The following is a 22,965-nucleotide window of genomic DNA, read 5'->3' on the forward strand; positions in this document are numbered from 1 at the left end:
CTTCTTATTTCACCTTCCCAAAACTTAAGCTGGATGACAATTGAAATCATATCTTATCAGCATTAGTTGATCAAGAATGTGTAGCACTGTATCTGGAACTGGAGGAGATTCAAAATTTATATAAAGTGCAGTCTTTGTCCTCATAAAGTTTAGAGTCTAGTAGAGAGATAAGTCACAGAGATAATATTATTAACTATTGAAGAAGAGAAGTTTGGGAGATCAAGGCAATAAATTGTTTTGGACATATTAAATTCAAGTTGTTTCAGGGCATCCAGTTGACATTTGGAATGCAAGCCTGGAAATTAGGAAAGGGGAGGGGGAAAAAAAAGGAAGTTAGAAAAGGAATATAGGAAAGCCTTAACCCGGCTTAACATAAATAGACATGAAAATTATTTGCATAGAATTGCTGAAATCAAGAGAATAGTATAGAAGTAGAAGAGAAAGGAGTTTAGGATAGAGCTTTGGGAAACACCCAAAGTTAAAAAGCATGATCTAGATAAAAATTCAGAAGAAAAGGAAAAAAGAAAAGACCTTGAAGAAGGGGTCAGATAGATTCAAGATCAAATATCAGTGGTCAGAAAATTAAGACAACCAGGTGTGAACAATAAACCTGATCAACAGTATCAAAGATTGGAGTTAAATCAAGAAAGATGAGGGTTAAGGCAACTAGATGGTGCAGTGAATGGAGCACTGACCCTGAGGTAAAAAGGACCCAAGTTCAAATCCAGCCTCAGACACTTGACCCTTCCTAGCTGTGTGGTCCTGGGCAAATCACTTAATCCAATTGCCAGACTGAGACATTATTAGTAACTTTGGAGAGAGAAGTTTTGGTTGAATAATAAGGTTGGAAAATAGACGATAGACTGTTTTAAGAAGAGAATTAGAAAAAGAAAGGAGAAGGAGATGTTCTTACTGAGTAATCCAGGGAGTAACCTTCCTTTTGGTGACATATCTGCACCAGCCTCTCCTCTTCAACTTAAAGGCTGGAGTTTCAATTCAAAGAAACAGCCTACTTCTAATACACACACACACTATAGAGTTAATAGAAGATTAAAAAGAAGAAAGGATATTAATAAAATACTGCTCAGAGTCCCAAGTTAGGAAAATTTCTAATATTCCAATAGAGATTGAGATTTGTCATATTTAATATTTCTAATTAATTCATTAATTTTCTTAATTTCCTTTGCCTACTACAAATTAACCATACAAACAGAGTACATAGTAGTCATGGACAATCTTTCTTTTTAATGACACATACATGTATTCCGTGCTGTCAGTAGTAGATCAATTATCTCCACCCAAAATACACACACACACACACACACACACACACACAATGTCAGGCAACAATATGCTGATACAGTGACTAGTGGCTTGTATCCATTAACAAAAACTATTCACCTACTACTCTCTATTCTCAAAATTTATAACTTTAAATCCTTATTCTTGAATTGCAGATCTTAGGACCTCTGGGCCTGGCCATTAACCCACCCCTCCATCCTTAGGACTTCTGGTCCAGTCATCTTCCCTACAGCTCAATTTTTCTATAAGTATTCTCTCTCCCTATTAAAGTGTTCCCAATACTTAATACAATATTTTGCATGTTGTAAATATCTAACATATACCTTTGCATTCATTCAGGGACATATCCTAATCAGAAATCACATTAATCATGTTTTTATTAATCAATCATTATGAAAATAGTCATAGCAACTTAAGTTCCTTCTTCAAATAAGTCTATTGATTTGGTCTTCCTGTTACCAGTCTCTTTGCCTCTATTTCCTTTCATTCCTTCCCATGAAAATGATTTGAAGGATCATAAGACAAAAATCATCCCATATTTAAAGTTTAAGTAGCCCCAGACAGCACGTTTCTATGATCCTCAGTAAGCTAATTAAATCCTTTGTGAGTTCAACATATATGCCAATAAGTACTTGATGATATCAAAGTTTCCATGCTTACCTTTTTTTAGACTTTGGAGATAACAAAAGCTAAAGTTGTGTTTGGCAGATACATAGTAATTACTGTGATTCCAGTCAGTTAAATCTCACTTCTGTGCATCTATCTGTATTCTATGTGGTAGGCAGTTTTTTCATAGGTAATTTTCCAAAACTTTTTTTTTTTTTTTTTACAGCCACCTTCTTCAGATATTTGGCCTTTAGTTCTTCAAAGGCCTTGTGCCTTTTTAGCAGGGATTCTGAAACAGATGGCAATTTTTTTTTATTCCACACCCACCATGATTCCAGCAGGACATGAGTTTGAAAGTGTTGTCAAAGTCACAAATTAAATTAAAAATTATAACAAAAAAAAAAGTTGGTAACAAACTGCCTCTTTTTATCAAGGATAAATAAAACAGAGGGAAAATGAAAATTTTAAGCATTTCACTAACTCCAGCACACTTTTTCATAGTGTTCCTTCAATAGGCAAAAACATGCTCTAATTAAACAATGGCCAGTTAGTCACTTGTCCAAACATCCACTCTTTCCGCTTAATCTCTATAGTCCTCAAACAGACCCAAACTAATCAGATGCCAATTGTTAAGGGAGACAGTATGGTCCCCCAATGGAGAAAATGCTAGATTTGGGGTCAGAATCCTAGTTTCTATTGCACCTCTTTTATTTATTTCATATATATATATATATATATATATATATATTTACTTTCTCTGGAAATCAGTTTATTCATTTGCAAAATGGAGTTAATTGATGACTCTAAGATTTCTAAAACTATAGACTCATCATCTCAATAGTCCCTTCAAGTTCTAAATCTGTGATCTTGTGGATAATTCCATAATATTATGTTATAAAATCTAACTGATTTTCCTCCATGGTATTTCACGGTTATGCCCTCTTCTTCATTCCCATTGTCCCTACATTCAAACCCACATTCCTTCTGAAGTAAAAAAAATAAATAAATAAAATTCTTTTCAGCCTTTACTGTTTTCATTTCATTTTACATGCCTCTGACCAGAAAAAGTTTGTGATTCTAATGCTTAGTGTCCGAGTCATAGTATGAGCTTAATAAATGCATTTTACTGTATTTCAAATCTTCAATGGCTCCCTATTGCTTAATGAATAAAATCAAAACTCTTATTATGCATCATCATCTTTACCAGTGACATCATGACAATCACATCACCATCATAGTTGACATTGCTATAGTGTTTTAAAATCATTATTTCATTTTAGACTCTCAATAACTCTGTGAGAGAAGAACTATGAATGTAATTAACCCCATGCAACAGTTAGGTGACACAGTGGACACAATATTAGGTCTGGAGTCAGGAAGATCAAGCTCCCCAAGTTCAAATCTGGCTTCTGACACTAGCTGTGTGATCCTGGGCAAGTCACTTCACTCTCTTAGTTTGCCTCAATTTCCTCATCTGTAAAATAAGCTGGAGAAGGAAATGGCAAACCATTATCTTTGTCAAGAAAATCCCAAAAAGAATCATCAAGGGTCAAACAAGGATTAAACAATTGAACAACAAAAATTATTACCCCAATTTTACTAACGAGAAACACAAATTCATATTAGGTAATTTGTCAGTGGCTACTCCACTAGTAAGAATAGAAAGAGCTTTGAGATGTAGTTCATCCCAACTTTAGGTGCATCACTATCTGGAGGTACGAGGTGATAGCAAATAAAGGGCTTGAATTCAAATATTATCTTAGACATTTACTAGCTTTATAACTTGAGAAATTAACCTCCCTTAGCCCCAATATCCTCATCAATAAGTTGGGGGTAATGATAGGGCCTATCTCCCAAAGTTATTGTGAAGATCAAATGAGATATTTGTAAAGCATTCAATACAATGCCTGACACACATTAGGAGCATAATAAATGTTTGCTTCCTTCCTTTCTCCCTCTGCTATATTCCACAGTCCCTTGACAAGGAATTCAATGTGTTTCATAATTTCACCCTGACCAGAAGCTATCCTGCTTTATCTTTGATTGCTAGAGCTATAGATTTTTTTTTAATAGTATTGCATTTTTTTTCTAAATACATGCAAAGGTAGTTTTCAACATTCACTTTTGTAAAACCTTGGGCTCCAAATTTTTCTCCCTCTTTCCCCACCTCTTTCCTTCCCAAGATAGCAAGTAATCAGATAGAAATTAAACATATGCAATTCTTCTAAATGCATTTCCATATTCTTCATGCTGTGCAAGAAAAATCAGATCCAAAGGGGAAAAAATGAGAGAGAGAGAAAAAAAATAAGCAAACAAAAAGTGAAAATACATGGAGAAAGAGTAAAAAAGCATCCTATCAAGGGGAAAGATAGATGAAAATGCAGAGCTAGTTCAATGAATGGTCTAGATCAGAAGGAAATATCACATTGCTTGATTTAAACCTATAGCTTAACAGAGATTCAGAAAACCCTGGAAAGACTTAACATGAACTGATGGTAAGTGAAGTGAGCAGAACCATGAGAGCATTGTACATAGTAACTACAAGATTATGTGATAATCAACTGTGATGGACTTGGCTTTTCTCAACAATTGTGGTGATTCAAGGCAATTCCAATAGACTTGGGATGGAAAGTGCCACCCCTATCCAAAGAGAGAACTATGGAGACCAGACCATTCACTGAACTAGTTCTGCATTTTCATCTATCTTTCCCTTGATAGGATGCTTTTTTACCCTTTCTCCATGTATTGAAGTCCTATCCTTCAAAGCCCAACTCAAATCCTCCTTCTAGTAAACTTTCCCTAATCCTTTCCTTAAAAGAAATCTCTCCTTCTTCAAGGCTCTCTTAATATGCTGGTTGTACTTCTTGTATGTATTTATTAGATTCTCTTTCCCCAAGATTTTTCTGTTTTCTGGAGTAAATCCTTCTCACTTGCTCTGCTAATTCTTTTTGCTCTAAGGAAAGGAAACTTGTTTCATTAAACTTAATTACCTCCACAATCTTCTCCCTCCCCAAGCTGTTTATAATATAATTTGAATATAGCACCATTCAATAAATTTGTTGAAGCAACTTCCTACAGTTGCTGTCCAAAATATTTTGATTTATTCCTGGAATAGATTTAAAAAAATGAAATTTCTGTTGAAAGCACCAGGGAAAATCTTACAAAGATTCCACTGAACAGGAAAGCCCCTTTGCAGATAAATTTAGAAAGCATGATTTGATGGGCAAACTTTCTTCTGATGTGATGTTGAGGAGAGGAAAAAAGAGTAAGTTTTCATTTGTTCTATTTCTCCCCAAGGTGATAATATGGGCAATGTTTATCTGCTTTATTCTTTACTGCAGCAGAAATTTATGATAAGCTTCCCTCCTCTAACCCATTTCTTACTAGCCAACCAATTGAGATGCTTTATTGTGGTCCCTTGAGGTTTACTATTGTTGCAAGAGAATCTTCCAAGAAATACTCTGAGAAACTTTGTTATAGTACAAAACATGCCTGGAAAGTTTAAATACACATCCGAGTTTTCTCAATATTTTTAAAATAAATTAAAGGGAAAATATGTCATTAGAACTTACTCCAAAATAGCAAGGCTTCTATTGCAACAAAATGTTTTGAGATTCAAAAGTAAATCTAAGCATAGTAGATGATTAGAGATTGAGTCAGAAGGAAAGCAAGCATACAGCTTTACTTGGCTTTAATGTTGGAGACCAAAGAATAGATCATTAAATAACTATCAATAAAATCACTGACAAACAATTCCCCTTCTCAGCATCCAATTCAATAAAATGCAAATTGATTTTATTAATAAGATGGTTTCTCTTCTTAGAAGAATCAAAGTCCAGAGAGTTGTCTCTCAAATAATTTAAATAATGATTCCTATTAACATTCTGACATATCCTTTGGGATGTTCACAACATTTTTCTTCAGGCTCAGAGCATAATTATTCAACCAAAACTAGAATTTAAGTGATGTAGAAATGAAAATAAATTGATTGAAATGAAATATAAAAATTTGCATTTATTTTTTAAAGTATCATGTTCAGAATTGTCATTATTTTTTTTTATTTAATAGCCTTTTATTTACAGGATATATACATGGGTAACTTTACAGCATTAACAATTGCCAAACCTCTTGTTCCAATTTTTCACCTCTTACCCCCCCCCCTCCCCTAAATGGCAGGATGACCAGTAGATGTTAAATATATTAAAATATAACTTAGATACACAATAAGTATACATGACCAAAACATTATTTTTCTGTACAAAAAGAATCAGACTCTGAATTATTGTACAATTAGCTTGTGAAGGAAATCAAAGATGCAGGTGTGCATAAATATAGGGATTGGGAATTCAATGTAATGGTTTTTAGTCATCTCCCAGAGTTCTTTTTCTGGGTATAGCTAGTTCAGTTCATTACTGCTCCATTAGAAATGATTTGGTTGATCTCGTTGCTGAGGATGGCCTGATCTATCAGAACTGGTCATCATCTAGTATTGTTGTTGAAGTATATAATGATCTCCTGGTCCTGCTCATTTCACTCAGCATCAGTTCGTGTAAGTCTCTCCAGGCCTTTCTGAAATCATCCTGTTGGTCATTTCTTACAGAACAGTAATATTCCATAATTTTCATATACCACAATTTATTCAGCCATTCTCCAACTGATGGACATCCATTCAGTTTCCAGTTTCTAGCCACTACAAAAGGGCTGCCACAAACATTCTGTGCACATACAGGTCCCTTTCCTTCTTTATAATCTCTTTGGGATATAATCCCAGTAGTAACACTGCTGGATCAAAGGGTATGCACAGTTTGATAACTTTTTGAGCATAGTTCCAAACTACTCTCCAAAATGGTTGGATTCGTTCACAACTCCACCAACAATGAATCAATGTCCCAGTTTTCCCACATCCCTCCAACAATCATCATTATTTTTCCTGTCATCTTAGCCAATCTGACAGGTGTGTAGTGGTATCTTAGAGTTGTCTTAATTTGCATTTCTCTGATTAATAATGACTTGGAGCATCTTTTCATATGACTAGAAATAGTTTCAATTTCTTCATCTGAGAATTGTCTGTTCATATCCTTTGACCATTTTTCAATTAGAGAATGGCTTGATTTTTATAAATTAGAGTTAATTCTCTATATATTTTGGAAATGAGGCCTTTATCAGAACCTTTGACTGTAAAAATATTTTCCCAGTTTATTGCTTCCCTTCTAATCTTGTCTGCATTAGTTTTGTTTGTACAAAAACTTTTCAGTTTGGTATAATCGAAATTTTCTATTTTGTGATCAGTAATGATCTCTAGTTCTGCTTTGGTCATAAAACCTTCCCCTTCCACAGGTCTGAGAGGTAAACTATCCTATGTTCCTCTAATTTATTAATAATTTCATTCTTTATGCCTAGGTCATGAACCCATTTTGACCTTATCTTGGTGTACGGCGTTAAGTATGGATCAATGCCTAGTTTCTGCCATATTAGTTTCCAATTTTCCCAGCAATTTTTATCAAACAGTAAGTTCTTATCCCAAAAGCTGGGATCTTTGGGTTTGTCAAAGACTAGGTTGCTATATTTGTTGACTGTTTTATCCCTTGAACCTAATCTATTCCACTGATCAACTAATCTATTCCTTAGCCAATACCAAATAGTTTTGGTAACTGCTGCTCTATAATATAGTTTTAGATCTGGTACAGCTAAGCCACCATCATTTGATTTTTTTTTCATTAATTCCCTTGAACAGAATTGTCAAATTCTAACTTTAGCCTTTGCTACATATCCAGCAAGTACTTGATCCACATTATGCTAATGAGTCTGACTAGGTACCTATTAAGAAGACTTGGTGGCTGTTTATGATTTCTTGATGACAAATATTTAAGATCAGGTTGTTGGGGTTATGTTAATGCCTAAGTCAACCTATCTTAGATTTAACTTCTTTGTATTTATTCTCTATTAATTTATGTAACGCATACTCTAGATTTTTTTTTCCCCCAACCCTCCCTACTAGTTCAGCTTGTGCACCCATAGTATGGTTATTACCACCCTCAGGGTTCAAAGGAATTTGGGAATCTCTTTCAAAAACTGTAACTAGAAAACCTCCCTCTGTGAGTGTACTTTCCCCTTCATTATCAGTAATAGTCAACCAGACTTCATAAACTTTTAGAAATAGCTTTTACTACAGTGGAATATTTGGTACAAAATAACCCCCCAAAATCTGTGATATATTCTCCCACAAGTGCATAGGTTTTCCAAGGTAAAGTGGTTTCAACCTTAGAAAATTCAACAAAAGAAACTCACAGCTCTGGGAAGACTTTTTTTTTTTTTTTTTTTTTTTTTTTTTGAATCTTCAAGACATTTGCCTTATGCTTGATATAGCTTTTGTGCTATTATTCTCATAGAGGGCAGAATCTTCCTTCCCTCATCTCTTTCATTATAATGTCAAGACATTGGTATCCCAGGAATGTTACTAGCACCTCAAAAGAAAACTCAAAAAATTTGATCCAGACTTGACTAGGTTCTCCTTGTCCTTTTTTAAAGATGAAAGATTTTCCAAGTCTTATTCAACATGGAACTTTGGAAAGTTGTCTCTTTACTTAATCCAGTATAAAACCATAAAACCATAAATACCATTATAAAACCATAAAACAGGTTCATAAGGATGTTCTGGAAAGATGGAAGAGTAAGAAATACTATCTAATCCCATTTCCCTCTATCCCCACAAAATAACAAGAAATTCACCAAATAAATTAAAAAATAAATAAATAAAGAAGGGATGGGAAAGCATTAATTACAAGAAAAACATCTACAAAAAAAATCAAGCAGAAACTTTTGAAAGTGAGTAAACAACCAAAAAGAAGCCACAAAAGAATGAACAAATGCTATAGCTTACAAGAGCCATAGAATAGAAATATCAAAAGAGTGAGAAAATATTGCAACCACACAAGATCTCTCTCCCCTCAAAAAACTTAACAAGTCTTATACACGATACTCTAAAATTCAAAGGAAAAATCCATCGACATCCCCAAAATAATATATACTTCAAATCTGGGTTTAATTATCCATACAAAATTAATTTGGGGTAAATGAGAGGAAATTAAATTATTCCTACTCAAGAAGCCAAAAACGAACAGGGCAAATTCACTTAAAAAGAAAAGAAACTATCATGAAAATACATGCTAGCTAATTTGTATGTCATTTGTTAGCAATCTACAGAGCTGTATTTCCATATAGAGACAAGGATTTAGAGAAAGGTCACATTAGCTAACCAAGTTAGTCTTACAAAACAACATATTGAGCGACTGATCTGATAAACTGTTAAAAATCACCCCAAAATAAGAAGTGGGTTAAAGGTAATTGCAAGCACTGAGTGTGCATGCTTAATGAGTTAATTAATATTAACTTCTCCTCCCCTAGATGGTTTTCCACCATTTTTGAACATGGGTTATATGATGAAGGAGTAGGAACATGCAATGAGAAGATCAAGAAATCTGTTAACTTCAAGTTAAAAAAATAAAAGGCTTGAGTCTATAGACATAGATCTGCCCAGGGATTGTCTCTGGATCCATTTCTTACAAGAACCATAAATAAGCCAACTTACTTCATCCACTCCTGAGTCCTTTTTATCTTTGCAGCACATTTATAACATCTACATGACTCAAAATTCAATACATTAAATGTTCACTTTGTCTGAGGATTGCAAAGAAGACAGAAAGCATTGTGGATGAAGCACCAAAGTAACCAGGAACCAAGAAGGAAAGGGAAAGGGGGGAGGGGAGGCAAAGAGAACTGATTTAATCATTCTTGGAATCAAGAATAGTTCACAAATAAAGGCTTATCAATCAAAAAGGTAGAGAGACAAAGAGGGAAGTTGGTTATATCCAGAAATATGTTCATATTTGGGATGAGCAGAGGAGACAAAGTGCCTTCCTTGGAAGTTCTGATCTCATCTAAGGGTCAAATTTATCATTATTATTATTATTATTATACTATTATTCCAAGAAAGTCACTTTTTTTGTTAATAGCTTCATAAAATAATAAGAGAAAGGACCTCACATATTGTCCAGTACATCTTCCTCTTTTACTGAATTTGAGGTCCAAAGGAATGGAGTGGTTGAATGTGCAGAAATAGCAGAGCCTGAAGACTAACTCCAAACCCTTCTTTATTTATGAATTAATATTTCTGGGAATGGACTTTACAGATAAGTGTCTTAAGCTAAAGGGTAGGAAAGGAAGGGTTGGGGAAATTATGAGACACACCTACCTCTAAATGACTTATGCAAAAAGGAGAAATGTCTTTTTTGGATATCCCATCTTGCCTATGTACAGACAAAAAAAAAAAAAAAAATGCCCCAATGTTGATATTATTCCAACTATTCCTATAAATAAACAATTTGTCTTAGGAGCATTACAAGGGCATCGGGGTCCATCACTATGTAATTGTGATAGTTCATTTCCTAAAAAGGTAAAGAAGTTGTTGCAAAGAATTTACAAGCCAAGGGACCTAAGGCTCAAGCCTATATATATACCCTATTGAATTATCTCCCTAATCATTTAAAGTCAACAGGCTTAGATTCCTTTTCCCTTAAAATACAAGATGCCCTGAACATATTTTTTTTTTAACTTTTTTCTCCAATGTTCCAAATCAACATGTTCAATTGCCAGTCGTTCACAAGAAAAACTATGGGAGTGGGAACCAAACTATCCTTTTTTTTTTTTTTTTTTTTTTTTGTGACCTGTAGAACCATGGAGTCTGATGGAGATAAAGTTGTTTTGATTTGTTTTTTTCAGACAGAACTTATTATTGGTATCATAAGCCACATCTAACACAATGTGGAAGATTTTCAAGGGACTGATTTTGGTTTTGGCCTTGGCAAAAATGAACTTTTCTTTAGCCCAATGTTGTAGCGTTATTTCTATTACCTATGAAATTAGTTCACATGTGGCCCTGAGAATCAGTCTTGTCTTCACCTCAATGTCCAAAAGCTACATGAGTCACCACATCTTGCTCTACTAATCATTTATATGGAAACAGGAACTATTATACATGTGCTGTGGAAGTACTGGTGTTGTTTTGCGTAATTTCAGTCATGTCCAACTCTTTGTTGACCATATTTTGGTGTTTTCTTGGCAAGGTGATGGAATGGTTTGCCATTTTCTTCTCCACTTCATTTCATAGAGGAGGAGCTGAGGCAACTTGTCCAAGATCACACAGCTAATAAGTATCTGAGGCCAGATTTGAACTCATGAAGGTTAGTCTTCCGGGTTCCAATCCCAGTGCTCTATCCACTATACCACCTAACTGGCCCAAACTGTTATCCTTTTTCATGCTCTAAGTAAGCCTCCTTTTATTAACTGTTAGATAACTCTTAAATATTTCTTTTCTCTCCAATTAAAAGCTACCAGTACAATTTGATTCAGGCCTTCCCAATTGTTGATGTCCTAGCCCATTGTCTATATTAATATAAAAGTGATAAAACTCCACGTTTCTTCTCTAGCCTCACAGAATCTATCCCTACTCTTAGCCCTGAATTTTGGTTTAAAAGATGATCTCTTAGATCCATTCACACTGAGAATCCCAAGATCTTCCTCACTTAAGGCTGAGGTGCCAAGATCTTCTGTTAGGGCATCTGGTTTTCCAGCAGTTACTTATATAGTTACAGTATACTTATACTTACTGGCTTACAGTTTCAGGCTGAATAGTACAAATGTATTCTTAAGATTTCCACCCCCTCCCATTTATCTTGTTCACAACTATAATGTTATTGATTAGATGTGATTAAAAAGAGAATGATAGGAAAACAATTAAAAAATATCCTCAAAAGCCATTTTTTAAGAATCCAAGAATAACTTTTTCTGAAGCCATTACTTTGCATTGTCAGCAGCAACAAAGGAAGTTTTGTGGGAAATAGTTGTCAAGACAACAAGTTAATAAGTATTAAATGTTTATCACACACCCACCTAGGTTCACTTCCAGGCAGTTAGTCAATTTGGGGAGAAAAAAAAAAAAGTATAGTCTCTACCCTCAGAAATTTATTGTGTTTGGAGACAAAAGTGAAGTGAATTTACTGAAGAATATCAAAGTAGAGAATATAATCAATTAAGGACTAGATTTTGAGGAGAAGATAATAAATGCTATAACAAGAAATTCCATAGAAGAAAAACAATTTTTGGTCTAAACAAGTCAGAGGATTCTGAGTTGGATTATGAAAGACATGGTGTGTTTTATTTTGGTTTTTTGTGGAGGGGAAGAAAATGGGAATGGGAAAGGTCTTTAGTGATAGCAATACCCAGAGGTTAATAAATATCTCATATCCAGCCATTCTGGAGAGCAATTTGGAACGATGTTCAAAAAATTATCAAACTGTGCTTACCCTTTGATCCAGCCATGTTACTACTGGGTTTATATCCCAAAGAGATTTTAAAGAAGGGAAAGGGGCCTGTTTGTGCAAGAATGTTTGTGGCAGCCCTCTTTGTAGTGGCCAGAAACTGGAAAGTGAATGGATGCCCATCAGTTGGAGAATGGCTGAATAAATTGTAGTATATGAATATTAATTATTGTTCTATAAGAAATGATCAGCAGGATGATTTCAGAAAGGCCTGGAGAGACTTACATGAACTGATGCTGAGTAAAATGAGCAGGACCAGAAGATCATTATATACTTCAATAACAATATATATGATGATCAATTCTGATGGACGTGGCGGCTCTCTTCAACAATGAGATGAACCAAATCAGTTCCAATACAGCAGTAATGAACTGAACCAGCAACATCCCTGGAAAGAACTCTGCGAGATGACTATGAACCACTACATAGAATTCCCAATCCCTCTATTTTTGATTTCCTTCACAGGTTAATTGTATACTATTTCAAAGTCCGACTTTTTATACAGCAAAATAGCTGTTTGGACATGTATACATATATTGTATTTAACTTACTCTTTAACATTTAACATGTATTGGTCAACCTGCCATCGAGGGAAGGGGTAGGGGGAAGAAGGGGAAAAAGTTGGAACAAAAGGATTTGCAACTGTCAATGCTAAAAAATTATCTATGCATATATCTTGTAAATAAAAAGCTATAATAATAATAATAAAAAAGAGAAAACATGGGAATTGATTTTTAAAATAAATAAATAAATATCCCATATCTGCTCCCCAAAATTAAATGAAATAAAAAATTAAAATTAAAAAACACCCCATTCTGGTTTCCTTTAACAATCCATTGTGGATCTATCTTCTGTCAATTTACTCAAAACCTCCTTAAATATTTTAACTTGTGTATTTCCTCAACTTGGCATCTAGAGTCATTCAGAAGCTTTTTGAAGAGGAAGAAGAGAGATTATGGTATTGATTTTATAAAGTTTACTAGTCACTGTATAAAATTGTATTTCTATTTATGCCTCCTAAATATATATCTAAGTTTCAAAAGGTCCTTATGATTCCAGTATCCTAAAACTTGGAGACAAGTCCTTGTTCATGCTATCCTTCCTTTTATAAAATCTAATTTGATCATTACTTACCCAACTCCTTGGCTTCCATTGTTGGATAACTGACATATAGAAGACTTGATACATAGACTCAGAAAAATGTCTGAGACTGGATTTGTATTCAGGTTCTCCTAAATCCAGGGCTGGGACTCTATCTACTGAGTCATCTAGCTGCTCCAGTCAATAAATATTTAACACATTCTATGTGCTGGTCTAACCACAAGGGAAGTCAAAAGATGCCCTGCTCTCAAAAAGATCATAGTGTAATAGGGAAGACCATATACAAACAACATGTATAAACAAATTGTATCTGGGATGTTGATGTTGTTCTTCAGTGATACAACTCTTTGTGATCCCATTGGGATTTTCTTGGCAAAGACACTAGAGATACCATTTCCTTTTTAAGTTCATTTTAAGATGAGGAAATGAGGGAAACAAAGCTTAAGTGATTTGCCTAGGATCACAACTATTAAGTGTCTGAAGCCAGATTTGAACTCAAAAAGATGCATCTTCCTGACTCCAGGTCCAGCACTGTGTCCATGGTATGGCACTACCTAACTGATTTGAGAGAGACAGAGACAAACACAATAATCGACAGAGGAAAAGAACTAGAATCTATAATTCAGGGAATTCAGAAGGGCTTCCTGTAGAAGATGGGATTTGGGGGTGGGACTTGAATGAAACCAGGAGGCAGAGATGATTTCCCCTATTCCAGGTATGGGGATGCCCAGTGAAAAGTCTAGAGTTAAAGATGGAGTGTCTTTTTTGAGGAACAGCAAGGTGACTGGTGTTCTTGGGTTGCAGAGGACATGGGGAGCTATGGGCAAGGAATGTAAGATTAAGAAGATTGGAAAGATTGGAGGGCAAATAAAAGAGCTTTTAATGCCTTTAAGATTTTATTTGATCCTGGGGGAGATAGAGAAATGTTAGAGTTTATTGAATGTGCAGTGGGTGATGAGAATCACTTTGACAGCTAAGAAGAAAATGGACTGATCCAAGAGACTTGTGGCATAGAGATCACTCTCTCACAGGTTATTCTGAGGGTTTTATTAGATTAAATTATGTGAAGTGTCTTGAAAACCTTAAAGAGCTATATAAATGCCAGCTATTATTGCTATTGATGTAGACTGAAATTATAACAATTTTAAATCTATGTATCCTTTCTATGCCCATGATTATTAAAGATGCTTTCCTCAAAATCTCCTGAGTACTGGCAGTTGTTATTGTTTGTTACTTTAAAGATAAATTAAGCAAGAAAACCTGCAGTATTTCAGGTGTGGATGTATTTTGTGGGAAGTTTTGGTTTAAGAAATAGAGAGCACCCATATCTTTGAGGAACTATTTGCAATGTAAACTATGCTTTTTTTCCTGCATCCCACCTAGCTACTGAGTCAAAGCTCATTATTACAGATCATTGGATCTATTGTTTCTTATCTAATGTTTTAGTTTATATTAATCCACATTAAAGGTCTTTTAGGCAGTACAGAAAATAGAACACTAGGCTTGTGAACAGGAATACTCATCTTTTGGAATTCAAATCTGGCCTTAGAGACTCACTGTGTTGGGCAAGTCACTTAGCCCCATTTACCTGGTTCCTTTTCTGTGAAATGAGCTAGAGATGGAAATGGCAAACCACTCCAATATCTTTCCCAAGAAAACCCCAAATGGGGTCATGAAGAGTCAGACATAACTGAACAACAGAAATTATTTTTCTTCTAATTTACATAGCATCAGAATTTCCTATGTCAAGTTCCCTCTTTTCCCCTCCTCCTTAGGTCTATGTTTCAAGGATTAGTCCAATCCCCTGACAAAGAAGAGCAATTCCCACTTGGGATGGAAGAGACAGAGTCCTATTTGGGAAGAGAACAAGCATACATCTGGGAAAAAAACCAAACTCCTCAACTTGACATTTAAAGTCTTTCAGAATCTGGCTGCAGTCCACCTTTGCAGGCTAACTACACATCATTCTTTTTCTCATACTCATATGTTGCAATCAAACGGACCTACATGTTCTTCCTGAATTTGATACTTAATTCCAGCCTCTGTAAATTTGTCTAGGTTGTTCCCCCTGCAGGAAATATATTCCTTCCTTATTCCCCCATTCCTTCAAGGTTCTGCTCAAGTCTGTCTCCTATTGGAAACCCTTCCCAATTCCCAGAGTTGTTTGTACTCACTCTTTAATATTATGTCAGCACTTAGCTATTTATATGTTCTATCACCCAAATCGGGCTATTTCTCAAGGGTATTGCACTTTATCTTTAAATTCCCAGTGCTTAACACAGTATCTTAACACAGTATGTTTGTTAGTAATAGAAATCTATAACCCCAGTTTAAAAAAAAAAAAAAAAGGGGGTCAAAGGATGTGAACAAAAGAAATTATACACTATTAACAACATCCAAAATAATCCTCCAAATCAGTAATAAGAGAAATGCAAATTAAAACAACCCTGAAATTCACCTCACACCTAGACAATTTACAAAGATAGCAAAAGATGAGAATGGGTAACTTTAGAGGAGTTATGGAGTGATAGGTACACTAATACATTTCTGGTAGAATTGTAAACTGGTGCAAAAACTAGGGAAAGAAATTTTAAATTGTGTAAATTATCCATACTCTTTGCCCCAGAGATCCTACTTCTGGAAACATATCTCAAGGAGATGGCTGTTATTTGTCCTCCTTTTTCGAAGAGTACCATGACATCAGGGAGGTGATGCCATGACATACAAATGAATTGAATTTAAGTGAGGGACAGTCATACAAGGTCACCTGCCTCACTTTCCCCTCTAGAGTCATCTGAGTCTAGTAGCCAGATACAGATCAGAACGACTGGAGATAATGGACAAAAACAAAGATTCCACATACACCAAAATAATTAGATAACTACAACTATATTATGTGTGTGTGTGTGTGTGTGTGTGTGTGTGTGTGTATAGTAGTGAAGAGATAGTGGGGGAAATAAATTCCCATCACATTAGTGAGCAGCTAATCAAATTGTAGTACATGAATATAATGGGATATTACTGCACTGTAATAAAAGATGAGCATGATGGATACAAGGCTATGTAAAAATTTACTTGAACTGATGCAAAATAAAGTAAGCAGAACCAAGAAAACAATATATAGAATGAGGACAGCATCGTAAAGGGAAAGATCACAAAACAATCAAAATTTAATATTGCCAAATTAAAAAGAAAAAAAAAAGAAAGAAAAAGCTTGCCCTCAAAGAAGAGATAAGGAAAAATTTCTCCCTCCTTATTACCTTGAAAAATCCGGGGTTCATGGGTGTGAAATGCTACATATAACCAAGTTTTGGTTTTGTTTTAATGGGTCAGTTAATTTTGCTAAGTTTTTTTTTTTTTTGCTTTCTTTTTCCTTTTAAAAAAATCTATATAATAAGAGATGATTTTCTGGAAAGAGAAGGGGGAAGGAATATAGTGCAGGGGGAGGGGGAAATCTTGACAATATTTTTTAAAAAATCAATTCTTCTTGAATTTGATTTTAGCTGTAAAGGCCAAATCAGTCTGGTATGAAGGCATCCAAAACAAAGTGATATACAAATCACTAAGATAGGTAATCAATATGCAGAGCCTAGATTCAGAACAGGAAATTATAAAACAGAAATAGGAAGTCAAGAATCTGGGAGTATCATATTTAACAACTTGTCTGACTAAATGTGAATCCTAGAAGTTTCTATAATTGAAATTGCATGTATTCCCCACCCCTACACAGTTCAGATATCTCCACAGACCATCAGTAGGTTATCTACAGCCTTCTCTTCACTTTGCCAACCCAGGGGAGTGAGGGTTCACAATATATCTTGAGATTTATTCATTCTGCAATTAAAAGAACTGGAGGTCTTCTGCAAACTTAATATAGTAAAATCTGCAGAATGGAAGATATTCTTATCTAATTAAACATTGTTAGAAATTAATTTGTTCATAGGACAGATTTTTTTGAGTTCCTATTCTTTATCTCATTAATCAACGCCACTAAGAAAGGAATAGTAAATACTTTAGTAGTAATATCATATAAGATGGGGTAGTTTTTCCTAGGGTGATACCCCACATAAGCTAAGTGACTTTTTTTTTTCTTTAAACAAACACTTGAAAAGATCCTACAAATTATATGGCCAAAGGAATTCAGGCTCAAACCACAAACAATAGCTTTCTGGTGACCCAAATACAAAGTCGGCACAGGAATACACATGAACTCTGTCCTCTTGACTCTCAACAGCACGGCCAGCACAGAGGCAGGTAAGTAAAATAGTCTCAGCTGAGCCATTATTATATCCTGACTGAATATCCTTTCCATTCTATGTTTAAACTCCTTTTAACTAACAGAGGTAGTAAGAAAAGAAAGAAAAATTTATTAAGCACCTACTATGTGCTAGACACTGTGGCCCAGACATCTAGCCACTGTACCATTGCTGAATCTGAAACAGGACTCACCCTAACTCAGGTCTGGCTCACACAAACCCCGATTTCTCTGCATATCAGCTTTAAATACTCATTTAAACTCTTAAACTACTATATTTTGAATTATTGCTAAATTTCACTGACTTCTAGCTCATGCTGGCTGATGACAGAACTTATTACTGATGACCTTGATAATATCCATGGTCAGAGTCACAGACTAACCATAACCTCGTACAAGCTACAATGGGAATATCCCCAAATGGCCTGGAACACTAATTTCACCTAATAATTCTCCTCATCAGACAAACTGTTCAATCCCAAACCCTTATTATCTTCCTTCTCACAAAAGCTATCATAGGTATCAGAGGCAATAGAGCATGACCCTGCTTTAAAGGAGATTCTAAATCATTCTAGATACTCAGCCTCAGCACATTGATTGGGAAACACTGCTTGTTAAAGCAAGCGCTTTCAAATTACTATCTAGACACTTAACTATTTACAATTTGCATCCCCTAAATTGGATACTTCTTCAGGAAAGGAACCGTTTTCAATTTTATCTTTCCATAGTGACTGCCTAGTATAGGATCTTAATAAATATTTTTTGTTAACAGGAATGCATGGCCAAAATTCATTCCCCACTGAAGTAGTCAAAAGATATGGATAAATAATTCTCAAAGAAAAATCTTCAAACAATTAACAACTATATGAAACAAAGCTACTGTTCATGAATGTAGACGTAGGTTCTAATAGCTAATGACAATTAAGCCAGAAAAAAAAAAAATCTGATAACATCTTTATTACACTCAGACTCTTAATTTGAATGGAAATTTCATTTCCACAATTCATTTGTATTTCCATAATTACATGAAACAGAGGAGGAAAAAAAGATGGCAACTCATTGTACAAAGAAATAAAGTATACTTGTTAAAAAGAATACGTATCATTGTCTGGAAGGATGTTTCCTTAGTAATATAGCTAGTTTCATTCAATTAAAGGGAACTACTGACATATTAGATAAGGGAAAGAGACATCCCAGAAACTGAAATACTCTTTTTTTAAGGCAATTAAGTGCTTTTGTACCAATTAGGGGAGCAAAGAAAGATACCCAAGAGAAACAGCTGTTACAGTTGGATCCTATTGTTCATGCAGAGGTCATATACTGCAAAACAGCAAATATAGAGCAAAATGGAATCAATTGTGTTCTCCCAAAAATTCACTTTCTAAAAGAGTTAAGCTAGAAATTCTCTTATGATACTACAAATACCTAAGGTCCTAGGGAAGGGTTATAATTTGTTTCTGGCAACTCAAAGGTTGAGGGGAGCATACTTCTGTTATGTGTAGGGTAATCTGGGACTGTGTTATCATCTGCCATCCAGGGTAGACAATTATTTGGTCACCCCAGACCCCAGAGAAATCATTACTCAATTATTAAACAGTTATTAAGCACTTACTATGTGCCAGGTACTGTTTGTATTTTAGTTTGAAGGGAGAGGAAAGAGCTAAATAAGGAATCTGATCCTTAGGTAGAGAAAATCCTAAACAACTTACCCAGTCCAATCCAACAGTACCATAAATGTAAACCAATCCATTCATTGACTATATTACATTAAAAAGTGAATTCATTGTGAGGAAGGCCATGTAAAAATTGCTTTAATTTTGAGTCCCCTATCCCCCAGAGAGCAAGGTAGTATAAAGGAGAGAATGTTTTTTCCAGGTTTTAAAGAAGGAGGAAACATGTGTCCATCTCATTCTTGTTACATCTTTAAAGTAAATTATTCCTTTGTAAAAAGGCTAGCTGGTGTTCGTTAATTAAACAGAACTGAGATACTAAGTCCTAGTCACATTGGGATGAGCATACCAAAATAGGGACTTGAGTCGGTAGCAGCTCAATGCCTAAAGATTGCCCCCTAGATCCCTAAGGAGATGTAATTCATTTCACTCTTGGAAGAAAGGAAGAAAATAGTAACTTTATGTGCCTACTATGTTCTAAGAACCATGCTAATCATTTGACAGATATCTTAATTTTTCCTCAAAAATAACCCTAAGAAGTAAGTCCTATTATTATCCCCACTTTACAATTAAGGAAACTGAAGTTAAGTGACTTGCTGAGGGTCATACAGATAGCAAATGTCTGAAGTTGGTTTTGATCTCAGATTTTTCTATTTATTGAATTTTACCTGTATCAAAAAGTGAGTCCTGAGTTACTACACAAATAAAACAGTAGAAAAGAACAGAAAGAGACATTCCATTAAAAAAGTAAACCTATAGGGGAAGCTAGATGGCATAGTGGAGAGAGTGCTGGCCCTGAAGTCAGGAGGATTGGAGTTTAAGTCCTGCCTTAGACACTTCACACTTCCTAGCCATGTGACCTTGGACAAGTCACTTAAGCCCAATTGCCTCAGCAAAAATTAAATAAATAAAAATAAAAAATAAACATATAAAGCATTTGGTAATCCACCAACTAAGACACACAGAAAAATTATATGAATACAGAACACTATTAAAATACCTACTTCAAAAATGGTAGAGATCCGAATTTTTCTTGATTGGGTCATCCCAATATAACAAAAATTACAGTACTGCTTAAATTAATTTATTTACTCAAGATCAATCCAAACTACAAAAAGGCAAATTGGAGAACTGGGGTGGCTAAGGAAGAAAAAAATAAAATTAATCTTCAGTAATAAAGTGACAAGAATTTTTGAGAAAATAAAAAAGTGCACATCACAAATTATATTATGGAAAAGTAATCATCAAAACTGGTTTTGGCAAAAAAAAAAAAACAAAAGTTTATTAATAGGATAAATTAGGAACACAAGACACATAGCAAATAAACATAATAACAAAGCATTTGATCAATGTAACACCACAAATACAAGGGGAATAGACTCACTATTCAACAAACAGTGAAAAGCAATATGGCAGAGATTAGATTTAAAACATCTTGCACTTATGCCATAATAAGCTCCAAATAAATATATAGCCAAATAGAAAAGGTTATACCATGTAAAATTCACGGTCCAGAGAAGGAGATACCTTTCAAAATGTGGGTAGGTGAAAAGTTATTCACAATGTTATAGAAGTTGTATAAATTGTTATTCAGATTAGAGGGATAGAAAGGATCAAGCAAATTAAAGCAATTTAGTTACATCAAATTTGCACCAACAAAAGCAAATTAAAATTAAATAGGGGGAAAAAATCTTTGCAGAAAGTTTCTTGGGGTCTGATACCCAAGATACAGATGGAAATGATGCAAGTATATATAAACAAAAGCCATCACCACAGATAAAATGAATAAAGGAAATGAAAAAGCAAACAGCAACTATATAGGGGAAAATGTTCCAAATCACTAATAGGAGAAATGAAAATTAAAACAAACTTTAGCTTCTATATAACACAACAGATTTTCAAAGACAAAAAAAAGAAAGAAAGAAAGAAAAGAGAAAATTGTTGGATAATTGTTGGAAAAGAAAAGGCCCAATGTAGCATTTTAAACTATACCCCAAAATTCATAATATAATTACTAGACACAGACCCTAAAGCAATAAAAGTAGGAAAAGACCCATACATGCACAAATATTTATAGTAGCTCTGTTTGTTGTAGGAAACAACTAGAAACTAAGGATGCCAATCAACTGGCCAATAACTGAATAAATTATGGCATATGAATCTAATAGAATATTAAGAATGAAATCCTAAGTGATGAAAACAAAGGATTCACACTTAAATGAACCAGTACAGAACAAAATGAGCAGAACCAGAAGAACAATTTGTTGTGAAGATTGAAGTTAAAGCATGCTGCCCAACTCTTAACAGAGGGATGATGGTTTAGAGATGGTTTAGAGACTTAGCTATGTCTTCTCCTGCTATTCCCCCAAGAAAAGAAGAAAAAAACATTAAAAAAAAAAAAAACACAACAGAATAAAAGGTGGCTCAAAGAGTTCAAAGCCAGCTTTGAACTAGTTTCCCTATTTATTTAGCCACTTTTCTTTTGTTTGCACAAATTTGATATAAAAAATGAAGTGTATATATACACACACACACACACACACACACACACGAGTTTTTGTTGTTCATGTTTTTGTAAATAAATTTCTGCTCTTTATAGAGAGAAATATTTGTCAGATTTGCAATAACAAATCCCTACCCCACTGCCCAAATTAAATACTAGGAAACTTACCAGTACAATACTGAGGATGAAAGTGTAGCTGATGGAGGAATAACCACCACAACATCTGAAGAGTCTGTACTGGCTAAGGGACTATCCAACAATTACTATACTTTGCCTTCCAAGCTTGTACCACAACTGCACCAAACTCACCACAGTGACAAAGGAAAGAGAACTGGTTGGCTCTTGTCCTGTTGGATTCTCATAGAATTCTCAAACTTCTCCTTAGAATGATTTAGTACTGTCTCAGAGTAATAATCAATACAGCCTGAGCAGTATCTGAACAATGATTATCATCAGCCTTTAAGGGAAAACTGTTCCAAAAGCTCAGAGGGTAGAATGACCATATACATTTTTGATCTCTGAAGATTCATTTTCAACCATGCCCTTACAAATAACCAGATGTAATCAAGAGCCAGAAGGTTATAGCCAACTTAATTATCCCTAGCAATGTAAAAGCCTTCCTTGTCCTTAAATAGTCCAGCTACTACTGCTGCCTCTGCATTCCCTCCTATGGTTTTACAATTACTGATAATATATTTCACCTGGTCCCCAAGTCTCCACAGGGCTTCTCTAATTACAGTGCTATTAGGAATCAGCTTTTAGGTTCCATGTCAGTTTTCATCCAAACATTTGATGAACATATTCCCTCCATCTAAATACAATTTCATTTGATTTTAAATAAAAAGAAAACACATTGCTTATGACCTATTCCCTAAGCATCCAACAACCCTGCTCAAATCTGTGAAATAATAAAGACTCTTCAAAGCCAGATGAATTGCCAATACTTTTGGAAAAAAAAAAAAAAAAAAAAAAAACATCATTATCATTGTCATATCAACACTTGAGAGAGCTTCAGTATATGAGCCTGGGGCTACAAAGTTATACAAAGGTAGCATTTCCTGTATTTGTGATAAGCACAAAAAGGACAACAATGCAAAGAAACCTTTGAAAACTTGGTTTTAAGATATTATAAAGAGAGATAAGAGAGTCCAG

General features: G+C 34.7%; 1 long non-coding RNA gene across 1 annotated transcript; it reads right to left on the reverse strand.

Moving 5' to 3' along the window:
- Positions 1–2,087: 2,087 nt before the first annotated feature.
- LOC116422261 lies at positions 2,088–22,618 on the reverse strand. Its single transcript, XR_004232827.1, has 3 exons — positions 21,982–22,618; positions 20,315–20,450; positions 2,088–2,197 (listed from the first exon to the last, which is right to left on the reverse strand). It is a non-coding gene; the product is annotated as an uncharacterized LOC116422261 (long non-coding RNA).
- Positions 22,619–22,965: the final 347 nt, after the last annotated feature.

This window comes from Sarcophilus harrisii, chromosome 3 (genome assembly GCF_902635505.1).
Source record: "Sarcophilus harrisii chromosome 3, mSarHar1.11, whole genome shotgun sequence".
Classification (NCBI taxonomy): domain Eukaryota; kingdom Metazoa; phylum Chordata; class Mammalia; order Dasyuromorphia; family Dasyuridae; genus Sarcophilus; species Sarcophilus harrisii.